A 20,310-nucleotide genomic window follows, 5' to 3' on the forward strand; every position below is an offset into this window, starting at 1 on the left:
GGACCCAACCCCAGCAATAGGGTCCCAGCCCCTAGGGGCCCCAACCCCAGCTCCAGACACACAACCCCTGGTGACACTAACCCCAGCTCCAGCGGCCCAACCCCTGGTGCCCCAACCCCAGCTCCAGGGGCCCAACCCCTGGGGGCCCGAACCGTAGCTCCAGGGGCCTAACCCCTATGGGCCCCAACCCCAGCAATGGGGGCCCAACCCCTGGGGCCCCAATCCCAGATCCAGGTGCCCAATCCCTGGGGGCCCCAACTGTAGCTTCAGGGGCTCAACCCCTGGGCCCCCAAGCCCAGCGCCAGGACCCCAAACCCTGGGGCCCTCAACCCCAGCTCCTGGTGCCCACCCCCTGGGGGCCTCAAAATTAGCTCCAGGGGGCCAGCCCCTGGGGGCCCCAACCCCAGCTCCAGGTGCCCAACCCCTGGAGGCCCCAATCGTAACTCCAGGGGCCAAACCCCTGGGGGTCCAAACCTCAGTAATAGAGGCCCAAACCCTTGAGGCCCCAACCATAGCTCCAATGACCCCACTCCTGCGGGCCCTTACCCCAGCTGCAAGAATTCAACCCCTGGGGGCCCCAACCGTAGCTCCAGGGGCGCAACCCCTAGGGGCTACAACACCAGCTCCAGGGGCCAAACTCCTGGGGCCCCAACCGTAGCTCCAGGGGCCCAACCCCTGGGGCCCTCAAACCCAGCTCCAGGGGCCCAACCCCTGGGGGCCTCAACTGTAGCTCCAGGGACCCAACCCCTAGGGGCCCGAATCCCAGCTCCAGGGGCCCAACCCCTGGCGGCTCGAACCCTAGCAAATGGGTCCCAGCCCCTGGGGGCCGCAACCCCAGGTCCAGGAGTCCAACCCCTGGTGCCCCAATCCCAGCTCCAGGGGCCCAACCCCTTTTGGTCCAAACCATAGCTCCAGGGGCCTAACCCCTTTGGGCCCCAACCCCAGCAATAGAGGCCCAACCCCTGGGGGCCCCAATCCCAGATCCAGGGGCCCAACCCCTGGCGGCTCGTACCCTAGCAAATGGGTCCCAGCCCCTGGGGGCCGCAACCCCAGGTCCAGGAGTCCAACCCCTGGTGCCCCAATCCCAGCTCCAGGGGCCCAACCCCTTTTGGTCCAAACCATAGCTCCAGGGGCCTAACCCCTTTTGGGCCCCAACCCCAGCAATAGAGGCCTAACCCCTGGGGGCCCCAATCCCAGATCCAGGGGCCCAAAACCTGGGGGCCCCAACCGTACCTCCAGGGGCCCAATCCCTGGAGGCCCCAACCTCAGCAATAGTGGCTAAACCACTAGGGGCCGCAACTGTTGCTCCAGAGGCCCAACCCCTGGGGGCCCGAACCCGAGCTCCAGGGGAACAACCCCAGGGGGCCCCAACCGTAGCTCCAGGGGCCTAACCCCTGGGGGCCCCAAACCCAACTCCAGGGACCAAATCCCTGGGGTCCCCAACCGTACCTCCAGGGGCCCAACGCCTGGCGGCCCAAACTGTAGCTTCAGGGGGACAACCCCTGGGGGCCCGAACCCCAGCTCCAGGGGCCCAACCCCTGGGGCCCCAACCGTAGCTCTGGGGGCTCAAACCCTGGGGGGCCCTAACCCCAGCAATAAGGACCCAGCCCCTGGGGCCCCAACTGTAATTTCAGGGGCTCAATCCCTGGGACCCTCAACTTCAGCTCCAGGGGCCCAACCCCTCGGTGCCCAAACCTTAGCTCCAGGGGCACAAACCCTGGGGGCCCCAACCCCAGCTCCAGGGGCACAAACCCTGGGGGCCCCTACCAAAGCAATAGAGGCCCAACCCTGGGGGTCCACAACCCAAGATCCAGGGGCCGAACCCCTGGGGGCCCCAACCGTAGCTCGAGGGTCCCAGCCCCTGGGAGCTCCAACCTCAGCAATAGGGGCCAAACCCCTGGGGGCCAAAACCCCAGCAATAGGGTCCGAACCCCAGCTCCAGAGGCCCAACCCCTGGTGGCCCCAACCGTAGCTCCAGGGTCACAACCCCTGGTGCCCTAACCCCAGCTCCAGAGTCCCAACCTCTCGGGGCCCCAAACCCAACAAAAAGGGCCCAACCCCTTGGGGCCCCAATCTCAGCTCCAGGGGCCTAACCCCTGGGGACCCCAACCATTGCTCCAGGGTCCAAACCCCTTGGGGCCCCAACCGCAGTTCCAGGGGCCGAACCCCTGGGGACCCCAACCCTCGGAATAGAGGCCCAGTTCCTGGGGACCAAACCGTAGCTCCAGGGGCCGAACCACTGGGGGCCCCAAACGTAGCTCTAGGGGCCCAACCCCTGGGGCCCTCAACCTCAGCTCCAGGGGCCCAACCCCTCGAGGCCCCAACGGGAGCTCCTGGGGCCCAACCTCTGGGGGCCGCAACCCCAGCAATAGGGGCCGAACCCCTTGGGGCCCCAACCGTAGTTCCCATGGCCTAACCCCTGGGGGCCCCAACCCCAGCTGTAGGGGCCCAACCCCTGGGGGCCAAAACCGTAGCTCCAGGGGCTCAACCCCTCGGGGCCCAAATCCCTGCTCCAGGGGCAAACTCCTGGGGCCCTCAACCCCAGCTGCAGCGCCCCAACCCCTGGGGGCCCCAACCCCAGCTCCAGTGGCCTAACCCCTGCGAACCCCAACCGTAGCGCCAGGGGCCCAACCCCTGGGGACCGCTACCGTAGCTACAGGGGCCCAACCCATGGGGGACCCCAACCCTAGCAATTGGGGCCCAGCCCCTCAGGGCCCAAACCGTAGCTCCAGGGGCCCAAACCCTGGGGGCCGCAACCGTAGCTCCAGGGACCTAACCCCTGGGGGCCCCAACCCCAACTCCAGGGACCCAACCCCTGGGGTCGCCAACCGTAGTTCCAGGGGCCCAATCCCTGGGAGCCCCAACTCCAGCTCCAGGGGCCGAACCCCTGAGTCCCCAACGCTAGCTCCAGGGGCCCGATGCCTGGGGGCCCAAACCGTAGCTTCAGGGACCCAACCCCTGGGGGCCCCAACCCCAGCTCCAGGGGCCCAACCTCTGGGGCCCCAACATAGCTCTATGGGCCAAAACCCTGGGATGCCCTAACCCCAGCAATAGGGACCCAGCCCCTAGGGCCCTAATAGTAACTTCACGGGCCCAACCCCTGTGGTCCTAAACCCCAGCTCCAGGGGCCCAACCCCTCGACGCCCAAACCCCAGCTCCAGGGGCCCAACCCCTCGACACCCCAATCCCAGCTCCAGGGGCCCAGTCGCTGGCTTCCCCAACCGTAGCTACAGGAGCCCAACCCCTGGGGGCCCCATCCCCAGCTATAGGGGCCCAACCCCTGGGGCCCCAACCATAGTTCCATGGGCCCAACCACTGGGGGCACGAACCTCAGCTCCAGGGGCTGAACTATTGGGGCCCCTCCGTAGCTCCAGGGGCCCAACCCCTGGGGGCCCTAACCCCAGATCCAAGGGCCAACCCCTGGGGCCCTCAACCCCATCTCCAGGTGCCCAACCCCTGGGGACCCCAACCGTAGTTCCAGGGGCCTAACCCCTGGGGACTCAACCTTAGCTCCAGGGGCCGAACCCCTGGGGCTCCAATCCCAGCAATAGAGGCATAGCCTCTGAGGCCCCAACCCTAACTCCAGGGGGCCAACCCCTGCGCCCCAACACCAGCTCCAAAGGCCCAATCCCTGGAGGCCACAAATCCTGCTCCAGTGGCCCAACCCCTGGGAGCCCCAACCGTAGCGCCCAGGGCCCAACTCCTTGGGGCCCCAACCGGAGCTCCATTGGCCCAACCCCTGGGGGCCCCAACCCCATCTCCAGGGGCTCAACCCCTCGGGGCCCCAACCGTAGCTCCAGGGGCCCAACTCCTGGGGGCCCCAAACCCAGCAATAGGGGCCCAGCAACTGGGGGACCCAACCCCAGTTCCAGGGGTCCAACCCCTAGGATCCCCAACCGTAGCTCCAGGTGCCCATCCCCTGGAGGCCCCAACCCCAGCAATAGGGGCCCAGCCCCTTGGGGCCCCAACTCCAGCTCCAGGGGCCCAACCCCTGGGAGTCCCAACCATAGCTCCAAGGCCCCAACCCCTGGGGCTGCAACCCCAGCTGCAGGGGCCCAACCCCTGGGGAACTCAACCCCAGCTCCAAGACCCAACCCCTGGGGGCCCAACCCCAGCAATAGGGGCCCAGCCCCTGTGGGCCCAATGCCAACTCCGGGAGCCCAGCCCCTGAAGGGCCCAACCCCAGCAATAGGGGCCCAGCCCCTGGGGCCCCGACCGTAGCTCCAGTGGCCCAACCCATGGGGCCGCAACCATAGCTCCAGGGGCCCAACCGCTGGGGGTCCCAACTGTAGCTCCAAGGCCCAAAACCCTGGGGCCGCAACCCCAGCTCCAGGGGCCCCACTCCTGGGGGCCCCAACCATAGCTCCAGGGACCCAACCCCTGGAGACCCCAACCCCAGCTCCAGGGGCCCCACCCCTGGGGGCCCCAACCGTAGCTCCAGGGACCCAACCTCTGGAGGCTCCAAACCCAGATCCAGGGGCCGAACCCCTGGGGTCCCAACCCCAGGAATAGGGGCCCAGCCCCTTGGGGCCCCAACCCCAACTCCAGTTGCCCAACCCTTGGGCGCCCCAACAGTAGCTCCACGGGCCCAACCCCTGGGGACCCAAACCCCAGCTCCACGGGCCCAACCCGTGGTGGCCCCAACCCCAACAATAGGGGCTCAGCTTCTGGGGCCCGAACCGTAGCTTCAGGGGCCTAACCCCTTGGGGTCCCAACCGTAGCTCCAGGGGCCCAACCACTGGGGCTCTCAACCCCAGCTCCAGGGTCCCAACCCCTCGGGGCCCCCACCGTAGCTCCAGGGGCCCAACCCCTGCGGGCCCCAACCCCAGCTCCAGGGGCAAAACCCCTGGGAGCCCCAACCGTAGCTCCAGGTGCCCAACCCCGGGGGTCCCAAACCCCAGCAATGGAGGCCCAATTCCTTTGGGCCCCAGCCCCTGTTCCAGGGGCCCAACCGCTGGGGGTCCTAACCGTAGCTGAATGGGCCCAACCCCTGAGGGTCCCAACCGTAGCTCCCGGGGTCCAAACCCTGGGGGCCCCAACCCCAGCTCCCGGGGCCCAAACCCTGGGGGCCCCAACCGTAGCTCGAGGGGCCCAAACCCTGCGGGCCCCAGCTCCAGCAATAGGGGCTCAGCCCCTGGAGCCCCAACCGTGGCTCCAGGGGCCCAACCCCTGGGACCCCAACCGTAGCTCCAGTGGTCCAACCCCTGCGTACCCCAACAGTAGCTCCAGGGTCCCAACCTCTCGGAGTCCCAACCGTAGCTCCAGGATCCCAACCTCTGGGGACTCCAACCCCAGGTCCAGGTGATCAACCCCTGGAGGCCCCAACCGTAGTTCCAGGGGTCCAACCCCTGGAGGCCCTAACCCCAGCAATAGGGGCCTAGCCCCTTGGGGTTCCAACCCCAGATCCAGGGGCCAAACCCCCGGGGGCCTCAATCGTAGCTCCAGGGGACCAGTCCCTGGGGCCCCAACCATACCTCCAAGGTCCCAACCCTTGGGGCGTCAACTGTAACTCCAGGGCCAAACCCCTGGGGGCCCCAACCGTAGCTCCAGGGACCAAACCGCTGGGGACCCGAATTGTAGCTCCAAGTCCCCAACCCCTGGGGGCCCCAACCCCAGCTCCAGGGACTCAACCCCTGGAGCCCTCAATCTCAGCTCCAGGGTCCAATCCCCTGAGGGCCCTATCCCATGCTCCAGGGGCCCAACCCCTGGGGCCGCAACCGTAGCTCCAGGGGCCCAACACCTGGGGGCCCCAAACGTAGCTCCAGGGGCCCAACACCTGGGAGCCCGAACCCTAGCAATAGGGGCCCAGCCGCTGGGGGCCAAAACCGTAGCTCCAGGGGCCCAACCCCTGGGGCCCCAACCCCAACTACAGGGGCCCAACCCCTGGGGGCCCCAACCCGAGCAATAGGGGCCCAGCCCCTGGGGACCCCAACGCCAACTACAGGGGCCCAACTCCTGGGGGCACAAACCCCAGCAATAGGGGCCCAGCTCCTGGGGGCCCGAACCCTAGCTCCAGGGGCCCAACCCCCGGGGGCCCCAACCGTAGTTCCAGGGGCATAGTCCTTGAGGCCCCAACCATAGCTCCAGGGTCCCAACCGTTGGGGCGTCAACCTTAGCTCCAGGGCCAAACCCCTGGGGGCCCCAACCGTAGCTCCAGGGGACGAACCGCTGGGGACACGAATTGTGGATCCAGAGCCCCAACCCTTGGGGCCCCAACCCCACCTTCAGGGGCCGAACCTCTGGGGCCCTCAATCTCAGTTCCAAGAGCCCAACCCCTGGGGCCCCAACTCCAGGAATAGTGGCCCAGCCTTTGGGGGCCCCAACCCCAGCTCCAGGGGCCCTATCCCTGGGGGCCCCAACCCCAACAATAAGTGCCCAGCCCCTGGGGGCCTCAACCCAAGCTCCAGGGGCCCAACCCCTGTTGGCCTCAACCGTACTTCCAGGGGCCCAACCCCTGGGGGCCCTATCCCAAGCTCCAGGGGCCCAACCCCTGGGGCCCCAACCGTAGCTCCAGGGGCCCAACACCTGGGGGCCCCAAACGTAGCTCTAGGGGCCCAACACCTGGGAGCCCGAACCCTAGCAATAGGGGCCCAGCCGCTGGGGGCCAAAACCGTAACTCCAGGGGCCCAACCCCTGGGGCCCCAACCCCAACTACAGGGGCCCAACCCCTGGGGGCCCCAACCCGAGCAATAGGGGCCCAAACCCTGGTGCCCCAATCCCAGCTCCAGGGGCCCAACCCCTGGGGCCCTAACTATAGTTAAAGGGGCACGACCCCTGGGGATCCCAACCGTAGCTCCAGGGGCCCAACCCCTGGGGCCCAACTGTAGCTCCAGTGGCCCAACCCCTGGTGGCCCCAACACCAGCAATAGGGCCCAAACCTTGGGGCCCCAACCATAGCTCCAGGGGCCCAAACCCTGGGGCCCGCAACTGTAGGTCCAGGTGCCCAACACCTGGGTTCCTCAACCGTAGCTTCAGAGGCCCAACCCCTGGGGGCCCCAACCGTAGCGCCAGGGGCCAAACCCCTGGGGGGCCGCAACCCCCGCAACAGGGGCCCAACCCCTTTGGACCCAAACCTTAGCTCCAGGGGCCAAACCCCTGGGGGCCCCAACCCCAGCTCCAGGGGCCCAACCCCTGGGCCCGTCAACTGTAGCTCCAGGGGCCCAACCCCTGGGGCCCCAGCCGTAGCTCCAGGACCCAACCCGTGGGGCCCCAACCATAGCTCCAGAGGCCCAACCCCTGGGGGCACCAACCATCGTTCCAGGGGCCAACCCATGGGTCCCTCAACCGTAGCTCCAGGGTCTCTGGCACTGGGGCCCCAACCGTAGCTCCAGGGGCCCAACCCCTAGGGGCCCCAACATTAGCTCCAGGCTCCCAACCCCTTGGGGCCACAACCGTAGCTCCAGGGGCCCAACCCTTGGGGCCCAAACCCCCATCAATAGGGGCCTAACCCCTGGTGGCCCCAACACCAGCAATAGGGCCCAAACCTTGGGGCCCCAACCATAGCTCCAGGGGCCCAAACCCTGGGGCCCGCAACTGTAGGTCCAGGTGCCCAACACCTGGGTTCCTCAACCGTAGCTCCAGGGGCCCAACCACTGGGGCTGCAACCGTAGCTCCAAGGGTTCAACCCCTAGGGGCCCCAACCTTAGCTCCAGGGGCCAAAACCCTTTGGGCCCCAACCGTAGCTCCAGGGGCTCAACCCCTGGGGTCCGCAACCCCAGAAATAGGGTCCCAACCCCTAGGGCCCCAACCCCAGCTCTATGGGCCCAAACCCTGGTGGCCCGAACCCCAGCAATAGGGGCCCAACCCCTGGGGCCCTCATCCGCAGCTCCAGAGCCCCAACCCCTGGTACCCCAACTGTAGCTCCAGGGGCCAAACCCCTGGGAACCCCAAAACCAGCTCCAGGGGCCAAACCCCTGGGGCGCTCAACCATAGCTCCAGGAGCCCAACCGCTGGGTGCCCCAACCATAGCTCCACGGGCCCAACCCTTGGGGCCGCAACCGTAGCTACAGGGGCCCAACACCTGAGGGTCCCAACCCCAGCAATACGGGACCAACCCCTGGGGGCCCCAACCCCAGCTCCAGGGGCCCAACCCCTGGGGGCCCCGACCGTAGCTCCAGGTGCCCATCCCCTGGGGACTCGAGCACCAGCAATAGGGGCCCAACCCCTGGGGGCCCCAATCCCAGCTCCAGGGGCCCAACACCAGGGACCCCAACCGTAGCTCTAGGGGCCCAACCCCAGGAGGACCCAACACCAGCAATAGAGGTCCAACCCCTGGGGGCCCCAATCCCAGATTCAGGGGCCCAACACCAGGGGCCCCAACCGTACCTGCAAGAGCCCAACCCCTGGGGGTCCGAACCGTAGCTACAGGAGCCCAACCCCTGGGGGCACCAACCCCAGCAATGGGGGCCCATTCCCTGGGTGCCCAAACTCCAGCTCCATGTGCCCATTCCCTGGAGGACCCAACCGTAGTTCCAGAGGCCCAACCCCTGGGGCCATTACCGTATCTCCAGGGACCCAAACTCTGGGGGTTCCAACCGTAGCTCCAGGGACCCAACCCATGGGGGCCCCAACCCCTGCAATAGGGGCCCATCCCCTGGGGCCCCAACCTCAGCTCCAGGGGCCAAACCCCTTGGGCCCCAACCTTCGCTCCAGGGGCCAAATCCCTGAACGCCCCAACCCCAGCTCCAGGAGCCCAACCCCTGGGGGCCCCAAAACAGCTCCAGGGGCCAAACCCCTGGAGCGCTCAACCATAGCTCCAGGAGCCCAACCGCTGGGTGCCCCAACCATAGCTTCAGGGGCCCAACCCTTGGGGCCGCAACCGTAGCTCCATGGCCCAACCCCTGGGTCCCTCAACCGTAGCTCCAGGGGCCCAACACCTGAGGGTCCCAACCCCAGCAATACGGGACCAACCCCTGGGGGCCCAAACCGTAGCTGCAGGGGCCCAACCCCTGGGGGACTCAACCGTAGCTCCAGGGGCCCAACCCCTGTGGCCCCAATCGTAGCTCCAGGGGTCAACCGCTGGGGCCCTAAACCGTAGCTCCAGGGGCCGAACCCCTGGGGCCCCAAACCCAGCTCTCGGGGCCCAATCCCTCGGGGCCCCAACCCCACCTCCAGGGGCCCAACCCCTTGGGGCCCCAACCCCAGCGATAGGGACCCAGTCCCTGGGAGCCCCAACCCAAGCTCCAGCGGCCCAATCCCTGGGGACCCGAACCGTAGCTCCAGGGGCCCAACCCTTGGTTGCCCCTACTGTAGCTCCAGGGGCCCAACCTCTATGGGCCCGAACCCCAGCAATAGGGGCCCAACCCCTGCGGGCTCCAACCCCCAGCTCCAGGGTCCCAACCACTGGGGTCCCAACCATAGCTCCAGGGACCCAACCCCTTGGGTCCCAACCCCAGCTTCAGGGGCCCAACCCTTGGGACCCACATCCCCTGCAAAAGGGGCCCATCCCCTGGGGGCCTCAACCACAGCTCCAGGCGCCCAACCCCTGGGGGACCCAACCCCAGCTCAGGGGTCCAACCCCTGGAGGCCCCAGCCGTAGCTCCAGGGGCCCAACCACTGGGGGCTCTAACCCCAGCTCCAGAGGCCCAACCACTAGGGCCCCAACCATAGCTCTAGGGACCCAACCCCTTGGGCCCCAACTCCAGCTCCAGGGGCCCAACCCCTGGGGGTACCAACCCCGGAAATAGGGACCAAACCCCTGCATGCCCCAACACCAGTTCCAGGGGAACAACCCCTGGGGACCCCAACCCTAGCTCCAGGGAACCAACCCCTGGGGGCCCGAACCCCTTCTCCAGGGGCCCTAGGCCTGGGGCCCCAACCGTAGCTCCAGGAGCCTAACCCCTGGGGTCCCGAACCCCAGCTCCAGCAGCCTAAACTCTGGGTCCCCAACCGTAGTTCCAGGGGCCGAACCCCTGGGGGCCCCAACCCCTGCAATAGGGGCCCAACCCCTGAGAGCCCTAACCCCAGCTCCAGGGGCTTAACCCGTGGGGGTTCCAACCCCTGCTCCAGGGGCCCAAGCCCTGGAGCCCCAAACACAGCTCTCGGGGCCCAATTCCTGGGGCCCCAACTGTAGCTCCAGGGGCCCAAACCCTCGGGGCCCCAACCCCAGCTCCAGGGGCCCAACCCCTTGGGGCCTCAACCCCAGCGATACGGACCCAGTCTCTGGGGTCCCCAACCCCAGCTTCAGGGGCCCAACCCCTGGTGCCCTCAACCACAGCATTAGACCCAGCCCCTGGGGGCCCCAACCTAAGCTCCAGGCGTCCAACCCCTGGGGGCCCCAACCCCAGCTCCAGGGGCCCAACCCCTGGGGGCCCCAACCGTAGCTGCAGGGACCCAATCCCTATGGGCCCCAATCCCAGAAATAGGGGCCCAACTCTGGGGGCCCCAACCACACCTCCAGGGGCCCAAACCTTAAGGGCCCCAACCGTAGCTCCAGGGGCCAACCTCTGGAGGCCCCAACGCCAGCAATAGGGGCCCAATACCTGGGGGCCCGAACCGTAGCTCTAAGGGCCCAAACCCTGGGGGCCCCAACCCGAACTCCAGGGGTCCAACCCAAGGGGCCACAACCATAGCTCCAGGGGCCAATCCCATGGGGGTACAAACCCCAGCAATAGGGGCCCAAACCCTGGAAGCCCCAACCCCAGCTCCAGGGGAGCAACCCCTGGGGTCCCCAACCGTAGCTCCAGGGGACCAACCCCTGGTGGCCCGAACCCCAGTTCCAGGGTACCAAGCCCTGGGGCCCCAACTGTAGCTCCAGGGGCCCAAACCGTCGGGTCCCTAACCCCAGCTCTAGGGGCCCAACTCCTGGGGGCCCCATCCCCAGCTCCAGGAGCCCAAACCGTGTGGACCCCAACCGTAGCTCCAGGGGCCCAACTCTTGGGGCTCCAGCAATAGGGGCCCAACCCCTGGGGACCCCAGCCACAGCTCCAGGAGTCCAACCCCTGGGGACGCCAACCGTAGCCCCAGGGGCCCAAACCCTGCAATCCCCAACCCCAGCTCCCGGGTCCCAACCCCTCGGGGCCCCAACCGTAGCTCCAGGGACCCAACCCCTGGGGGCCACAGCCTCAGCTCCAGGGGCCCAACCCCTGGGGGCCCTAACCCAAGCTCCAGTGACCCAACCCTTGGGGGCCCCGAACGTAGCTCCAGGGGCCCAACCCCTTGGGGCCCCAACCGTAGCTCCAGAAGCCCACCCCTGGGGGCCACAACCCCAGTAATAGGGGCACAACCCCTGGGGGCCACTGCCCCAGCTCCAAGGGTCCAACCCCTGGGGCCCTCTACCCCAGCTCCAGGGGCTCAACCCCTGGGAGCCCCAACCGTAGCTCCAGGGGCCCAACCCCTGGTGGCCTGAACCGCAGCAATAGGGGCCCAATCCCTGGTGCCCTCAACCCCAGCTCCAGAGGCCCAACCATTGGGGGGCCCAATCGTAGCTCCAGGGGCCGAACCTCTGCGGGCCCCAACCCCAGGTCCTGGGGCCCAATCCCTGGTGGCCCCAACCCCAGCTCCAGGGGCCCTACCCCTGGGACCCCAACGGTAGCTCCAGGGGCCAAACCCCTGGGGCCTCAAACTGTAGCTCCAGGGGCCCAATCCCTGGGGGCCCCAACCCCAGCAATAGAGGCCCAACCCCTGGGGGCCTCAACCCCAGCTCCAGGTGCCCATCCCGTGGGGCCCCAACCGTAGCTCCAGGGGCCCAGCCCCTTCGGCCCCTGCCCCACTCCAGAGGATCAACCCCTAGGGGCTCCAACCCCAGCTCCAGGGGCCCAACCCCTAGGGCCTTAACCGCAGCTCCAGGGACCAAACCCCTGGGGACCCCAACCCCAGCTCCAGGAGCCCAACCCTTGGCGACTCCAATCCCAGGAATAGGGGCCCAACCCCTGGGACCCCAACCCCAGCTCCAGGGGCCCAACCCCTGGGGGCCCCAACCATAGCTCCAGGGTCAGAAAACCTTGGGGGCCCCAACCCCAGCTCCAGGGGCCCAACACCTGGGGGCCTCAACCGTAGCTCCAGGGGCCCAACCCCTGGGGGCCCCAACTGCAGCAGTAGGGGACCAACCCCTGAGGGCCCCAGCCCCCGCTCCAGGGGCACCACCCCTGGGGGGTCCAACCGTAGCTCCAGGGGCCCAACCTCTGGGGGCCCGAACCCCAGGTCCAGGGGCCCAACCCCTGGTGGCCCAACCCCAGCAATAGGGGCCAAGCCCCTAGGGCCACAACCCTAGCTACAGGGGCCCAATGAATGGGAGCCCCAACCGTAGCTCCAAGGGCCCAACCCCTGGGGGCCCCAACCCCAGCTCCAGGGGCTTTACCCTTGGGGTCCGCAACCCCAGTTCAAGGGGCCCAACCCCTGGGGCCCCAAACCCAGCTTCCGGGGCCCACCCCTGGGGCCCTAACCGTAGCTCCACGGGCCCAATCCCTGGGGGCCCCAACCCTAGCTCCAGGGACTCAACCCCTGGGGGCCCCGACCGTAGCTCCAGAGGCCCAGCCCCAGGGAGCCCCAACCCCAGCTCCAGGGGCCCAACCCCTGGGGGCCCCAACCGTAGCTCAGGGGCTCAACCCCTGGGGCCCCAACTTTAGCTCCTGGGGCCCATCCCCTGGGGACTCCAACCGTACCTCCTGGGGCCCAATCCCTGGGGGCCCCAATCGTAGCTCCAGGGGCCCAACCCCTGGGGACCCCAACTCCAGCAATAAGGGCCCAACCCCTTAAGTAAGTGTTGTAATAAGAAATTACGCAGAAGCACTCTAGGTTTTTTTTTAGTAACAGGCGGGTTTATAGTCCCCATATTTAGTGAACCAGCGGGTTAGAGAGAAGATTGCTTTTCCCCCCACTTTTTAACAAATAAAGGTGAAATGGAAACCTGAAGACTCATAGCCTTTATTCAGGCATAGGTGTTTTAATAACACGTAACTGTGAAAGAACAGTTTAGGGCTATAAAACTAATTTGCTGTAACAAAAAAAGGTTTTTTTTTTAATTTTAGGCTAACCCGGGCCATTTTATAGTAAAAACAGCAGGCTTTTGCAGGAGCTGTTAGCAAAACCAGCCTCTGTAAGTCAGTAAATTAAAAATAAAAAGAGCAAAATATAACAAGGTCTTCTTTTAAAGCAAAAGGAGGCCAAAACAAGTATTAAAAAGCATACTAAGTTACTTACTGTCAAATTAAGCTTTTTAACCATTAAAGTTTAAAAGCTAAATTGTGTATCCAAAAGGCTTCCCGCCTTTTTTAAAAAAACCAACTAAGACAACCCCCTTCCCCTCTTAGCTAAACAACCAGAGCCTTCGGCTTTTTATTTTACCCTATAACAAAAGCTAAATACCGTTTTAAAATGTGTTTTTAAAGTATTACGTAATTTTTTTTAACTTACTAGCAATGTAAAATAAGTTTTGTAAAAGTTTAAAGTGTTTTATTTTATTTTAAAGTATATAGGCATCCCCCAGCCCACACCCGCCTTTTTTCGGAGAAAAGTCCCCTTTACACACTCTGTTTTTTAAGGAAACGCCTTTTTAAATATTATTTTTGGGGGGATGGAGGGCAAAACCTTTTTTTTTAAAAAAAAGGTTTAAACCGTTAAATAGAGGAACCAAAAACTGAACAAAGCTGTTAAAGAAATATTGCTAATACAAGACTTTCACCGTAATAGGGAGCAACAATTTTCCTGAAATTACAGAAGAAGGTGTGAACTGTTTTTTAAATATGTGTTGGTTTTTTTAAAAAAACTGATTTTGGAAATAGTGTGCATTTTAGGGGCTTGTTTGTTATTGTTAGGGAAAAAACCCTTAAAGGTTTTACTGTACAAAAGTTGCCGTTCTACCGCCTAGGGCGGTGTAAACTAAAAGAGCGCTTTATTTTGTACATTTTACTATTATTTGGGGAACAGGTTTGTTGTTGTTAGTAAAAAAAGCCGTGCTAAAAAACATTCTGTTTATGTGTATCGAACACTCATCAAGCGTTTTTCCTCAAGAAGAAATGTTGAAGGGGAGCGCGTTTAAAGGGGCCAAGAAATTTCCCTTTGAGGCAGCTGCAGTTGGAAGCAAGGGTATTAAGCACAGCGATTTTGAACAGCCCTGTACGTCCAAATCCCTTATTGCACAAGACCAGCCGGCACTAAAAAAGGCCAAAAATCTACCTCTAAAATTGCATCCGTTTTCAGGGCGGGGGAAAGGGGCTCAGACCCCCCGCTTTTGAACCGCCCTCTACAACTTCCAGGAACCATAGTAAGCGAGGCAGAGGAGTTAAAGCCCCTAGTTTTCAACAGACCTTTGCCTCCCCAACCCAAAATAAATTAGCTTTAAAAACAAACAAGTCTGTGGAAGCAACCGTGTTTAGGAGTGGTTTGAGCAGGGTGAAGAAGTTAACCCCCCGGGTTTTGGAACCCTCAAAACCCTTGCTACAAATAAGAATCTTCCTGTGGGGCTGGCTGCATCAGTTGCTGCTTGTAAAGAGCTGTTTAGTGTTTGTACATCTCTAAAGCGTTTAATAGCTAAAAAAAAGTTTTCAAAGCTAATTGTTGAGGTGTTTCAAAAACAAAATTTTCCAGAAGAAATGGTGGTTTTTAGACAAAAAAATAGCAGATACACGGGAACTAATTGAAAAGGTGCAAAGTGCGATAAACGGGGAAGGAAGAGGGTGACTAAACATGGAATCTAAAATTATAAAGAGGGGTAGGGAAAAAAATGGAAAAAAATCTAAAATATTAAGAAGGCTTTTGGCCAAAAAAAATTAAAAAAAAACCAAAGCCATTTTAAAAAACAAACCCCCTAAACAAGAAAGGGAAATAGACCGTCCCACCCCATCTTCTCCTTCTGAAGGTCCAGATTCCCCCGCTCCTGATACACCACCACAGGTGTATTTGGAGCGTGTAAGACACTGGATAAGAGCCCGAAGAGAGTTTAAGGCTTATGAATATTTTCAGGAATTTCGTTTTGCTAATTTGGACAGAGTAACGGGGTTCACAGAAGCCATGGCGGCCATCGACATCGCTATTCAAAATTTGCTAGATGATATTAATAATCAGGTGGGCCCTGAAGATTTTGTACAGCTACGCTTAGATGCCCCGGGGCTAAATCACCCGCTCTTTTCTTTACGGAGGCCTTGGGAAAATTTAAACGCCGTAGGTTTTTTAAATAACATCGTTATTGTGTTTCAAAGTAACGCAGAGATTGTGGGGTCCGGAACTTTACGCCTGGTTGTTACAATTATTAAAAACAGGATTGGTGGAGATGGGTCTGTAAGACCTCTAAAAACTATTACGTACAGTAAAATTTTTGAAAAAAAGAAAACATTTAATTGTTTTAACTAACCAGGGTAACAACTTGTCTTTTGCCGATAGCGTGGTGGGTCTTTTATCAGATAAAAAACTTACAGATGGCCAGCTGTTAGAGGGGGCCGAACACCTTCATCAGGAGTTGGGTTTTTCGGACCAAAAAATGATTAGCTTGACAGACGAGAGCTCTTTCGAAGAGCGCTTGGGGATAGCTATTACCGTTATGTATTATGAAAATGGAAATTGGTGTTTTTTACAACGGGTGGTTTACAGCGTTCCCAATCTGTTTTTGTTTTGTTACATAAGAAACATTTTTACGGCATTTTAAATATTAAAGCCTTTATAGGCTCCCAGTATTTTTGCAACTACTGTTAGGCTCCCTATAGCCACAAACACCAGCACGCCTGTAAAAACCACTGCCGTACGTATTATAGCGCCGAGTGCCTCGAAGTGGTCGTTGAAAAAAAGAGATGCCCCAGCTGTAACCTCTTTTGCAAGTCTGACGCCTGTTTAGAAAGGCACAGCGCTTTGGCGACCAGCGGTAAAGTTGATTGTAAGAACAGAATTTTTTGCGATAAGTGCGGCTTCTACGTGGTTAAAAATCACAAGCGTAGAAGCAAAAGTGTTCCCAGTGCTATCAAAAAACCGATAACATAGAGGGTCACGAGCGTTATATGCATAATATTTGGTCTCCAGAAGAGGGAAAGGATTATGTGTTTTATGATTTTGAATGTATGCAAGAAACGGGGGTACACGTGCCAAATTATGTTTATGCTTTGCATCTAAATAAAGAAACTAGCTGGGAATTTAAGGGGGAAGAATGCATTAGCGAGTTTGTTTTAACCTTTGTAGACAAGCGCTTTAAGGGATACACTTTTATTGCTCACAATGCTAACGGTTACGATAGTTATTTTATTCTGAGGCAGTTAATTAAAGAAAAATGGCTGTTAGCACCGTAATGCAAGGGGGAAAACTTATTTGCGTGACGGTGGTAAACTTCGATATTAAATTTATGGATTCTTTAAATTTTCTCCCCATGAAAATTAGCAAGTTACCCAAAGCTATGGTATTTGAGGAAGCGAAGGGGTAGTTTCCGTACTTTTTTAACACCATTAAAAATCAAAACTATGTGGGACCTATGCCCTAAATAAAGTACTTTAGAGTAGACTACATGATGCCTGAAGAAAAAAAGGAATTTTAAAACTGGTACCAGCACAATCGCCAAAACAGCTTTGATCTTCAAAAAGAACTACGCTGTTATTGTCAAAATGATGGTGAAATTTTGCGAGAGGCTTGCGAGCGGTAGAGAAACGAAGTTATAAAAATGTCAGAAAAGCAAATTGTTAAAAACCCCGGAAAGGATAATGAGGAGATGGTTACTAAGTGTATAGATCCCTTTCAGCACCTCACATTAGCCTCGATTTGCATGGCCATATACCGGTTTACTTTTTTAAAACCGCAAACCATAGCTCTTTTGCCGTTAGACAGCTACCACAAACAGCAAGAGATATTCCACGCCGGCCATTCAGTGGTTGATGTACGTAGCCCACACTGAGAATATTTACATTCAACACGCTTTGCAGGGTGGCGAGTTTAAAACGGGGGTCATTTTTTTTGGACGGTTACGCCGTTATAGCTGGCAAAACCACGGCCTTTGAATTTAACAGGTGTTCTTTTCACGCGTGCCCCATTTCCTATTGCGAAAATGTTTACAAGCCGTTGCTTAAGGCAACCTACGGACAGCTGTACAACAGAACAATCATTAAGGCTGAATTTCTAATAAAGCCAGGGGGTTGAGGTAAGGACTGTGTGGGATCACGAGTGGCAGACCATGCTAGCAAACGATAACCGGGTGGAAAAATTTTTACGAGAAAAAAAGCTGCCACAACCCTTGGTTCCTAGAGACGCCCTTTACGGGGCTAGAACAAATGCCATTTGCCTTTATTACAAACCGCAGCCCGGGGAGCAGGTTCATTACTACGATTTTACCAGCCTCTACCCTTTTGTTAAGAAAACTAAACAGTACCCTGTGGGACATCCCGTTATTGTGTGTTAGGGTTTTGGGGATATCTGCCAGGACTTTGGCATTGCCAAGGTTAAAGTGTACTCTCCAAGAGGTTTGTATTTTCCCGTGTTACCATACAGGGTTGATGGTAATGTTTCCCCTTTGCGCCCTTCGTGCAGAAACAAAACAAAAGGACCCTTGCAGGCACAGTCAGGAGGAGAGGGCGTTAACAGGGACTTGGTGCACAGTAGAGTTGGTTGAGGCTTTACACAAAGGGAACAAAATCGCTGAAATTTATGAAGTCTGCCATTTTAACCGCTCTTCAGATGCCCTGTTTTCAGACTACATTAAAACACACCTAAGACGAAAACATGAGGCCTGGAGGATCTTTCACTGGTGTACGGACAAGTTTAAAAAAGAAGAGTACCTTAAACATACCGTGAAAAAGAAGGTGTGTGTCTGCGTCTAAACAAAATTAAGGTAAACCCCGCAAAAAGACAAATCTCAAAGCTGTTTTTAAATTCCTTGTGGGGAAAATTTGGTCAGCGAAGAAATTTGACTAACACTAGTATAGTAACGGACCCTGACGAGCTCTTCAAGTACGTTTTTGTACCTTATTACGATGTGCCATGGTGCGAATTTATCGATGATGACACAGCCGTAGTGTCTTGGAAGTACGCAAAAGAACACTGCACCCATTCCAGCAACACTAACGTGTTTATAGCGTGCTTTACCCCCTCTTATGCTCGGCTAGAGGTCGACCTCTTGTTAGACCCTTTACAACAAGCGCTGTCTTTATCATGATACCCATTCTATAATTTTTGTAAGTAAAGAAGGGGAGTGGAATCCACCCCAGGGAATTATTTAGGAGATTTAACTTGCGAAATACCCCCAGATGAACACATTGTGGAGTTTGTGTCCGCGGGACCTGAAACATACGGGTACAAACTGTCCAGCGGTAAAACCACTATGAAATTAAAAGGAATCACACTTTTGAAAAGGGCTATCAGCAAACCTTTACAGATGAAATATTTATCGTGTCAGGAGTTTTATTAAGAGGAAAAGACAGGTGTATGCATTACAAGATTATGAAGGGGAGGAAGTCGTGGGGTCTTTTTATCCTGAAGACTTACAGAAAGTAAGTTTACAGGGTAGAAAAAATATTAGCAAAAAAAAGGTCGGGGAAGAAACAAATTTTTTTTGTAAAATGGAAAGGCTGGCCTAAGAAATTTAATATTTGGGTTAAAGCGTCTCAAGTGCACTACCTTTAATAAAAAAAATGACTGAACAAAGTTTTTACATCACCTTATCAAGCAACGCCTCAGCGGGGGGGGGGGGTGTTCCTCAAAATACTAGTTCCAATTTTACAATACAGCTAGCCAAGCCTTTAAATTTAATAGGGCGGTTTTAAGTCGCTTTATCGGAAATTTATTATTGTCACTCTTGGAACACGCTTCTTTGTGAAAGAGCATTTACGTTAGCCTCGGAAAAAAATTCGAACCTACAACATGGATGCCGGCTATTATTCATTCACCATTAAATAGAAATCATCAAGAATATAGACAAAGATGCCGGAAAACCAAATGCCTACATTATTTACAACCCTGTGACTAGAAGGGTTCAGTTAAAACCAAACGATGGAAAGTACTTTTTTGGGAATGCTTTCACATAATCGATGTAGGATCGCACCGTATCCCGCAGACATTACGGGGGGGGGGGTTAACTCTTTATATGTGTACACGGATATAGTGGAACAGTTAGTGGGGGACTACTATGTGCCGCTGTTGCGCTGCGTTCCCATCCGCGGTAGCAACAACGAATTTGTTACCATAGAGTATGAAAAACCGCATTACGTCCCCGTAAGTAAGCAGCACATCGGAACCATTACTATTGAAATAAACACGTTTCATTTAGTTTTGGAAAGGTAATTGTTAAACTATATTTGCGCTCCAAAAAAGCGGAAGAATGGTGACTATGAAAAACTACGGGGACCCCTTTTTTTATAGAAACTACTACAAGGCCCAGGCTGGCTATGGCTTAGCAGGATATCAAGGATTACCCGTTATCTACGGGACAGGTTAAGAAGGGATATTTCGCAGTCTTTTTAGAAAAGCCGTGCCACTTTTAAAAAAAGGGTTTTGACATTATTAAACCCCACATGAAAACAGCTACAAAAAATATAACCAAAGATGTCGTAAACCACGTGTCTAGCGCAGTTATAAACAAAACAGGAGCACAGGAAGGTTCCTGTTTAGTGGTAATGAGAAGAAAAAGAGCAGCGTTGCGCCAGCCATTTAAAGGACCATATAGACCCTTAAAAAAAAAAGCTGTCGGAAAACGTCTTAAACATATCCCTAAAAGGCGTCCTAAGAAGAGGAAGCGTCGCGTTCCCCGCGATAAAAGGGATATATTTTAAAATGGCTTCTATTCATTGTGGCTCTGACTGGATTTATTTCAAATAGCCCCCACACAAACCAGTATTGAAAATAGCTTTTATGTAGAGGTACCTCCTTTGGCCGCTTTAACGGTAAACGCACCTCTTCAATTTTTTATTTCGGGACTCGGGGATCATTACTTACACCTTAACAACACGCTGCTGTACGTATGCTGCAAGGTGATAAAAGAAGACGGGTCAGACATTAATGATGATGATGCCCGGGTGGCCCTAACAAACTACCCCATCGCCAGTCTTTTTAACCAGCTGGATGTTAGTTTAGCCAGAGCAACAATTGTTACCCTTACAGCGCCTTAATACAGCTACTTTTAAACTACAGCCACGACACCCTAGCTACCCAGTTTTCGACAGCCGGATTTTATAAAGACACGGCAGGGGGCCACGAAAGCACCCTTTTGGTTGGCCAGGCCAATGAGGGTTTATACGACGGGCCGGACTAAGGCCGGCAGCAGGATGCTGGATTTGTTGGGATGTTTACGCAGCGATTTGTTTTTTCAAGAAAAACTACTGCTAAACGGCGTGGATTTAAAAATTAAACTAACACGTTGCAAAGATTTTTTTTTGCCTCATGAGCGGGACTGAAAACCAGAATTATAAA

The sequence above is a fragment of the Gopherus evgoodei genome, unplaced genomic scaffold (genome assembly GCF_007399415.2).
Source record: "Gopherus evgoodei ecotype Sinaloan lineage unplaced genomic scaffold, rGopEvg1_v1.p scaffold_37_arrow_ctg1, whole genome shotgun sequence".
Classification (NCBI taxonomy): domain Eukaryota; kingdom Metazoa; phylum Chordata; order Testudines; family Testudinidae; genus Gopherus; species Gopherus evgoodei.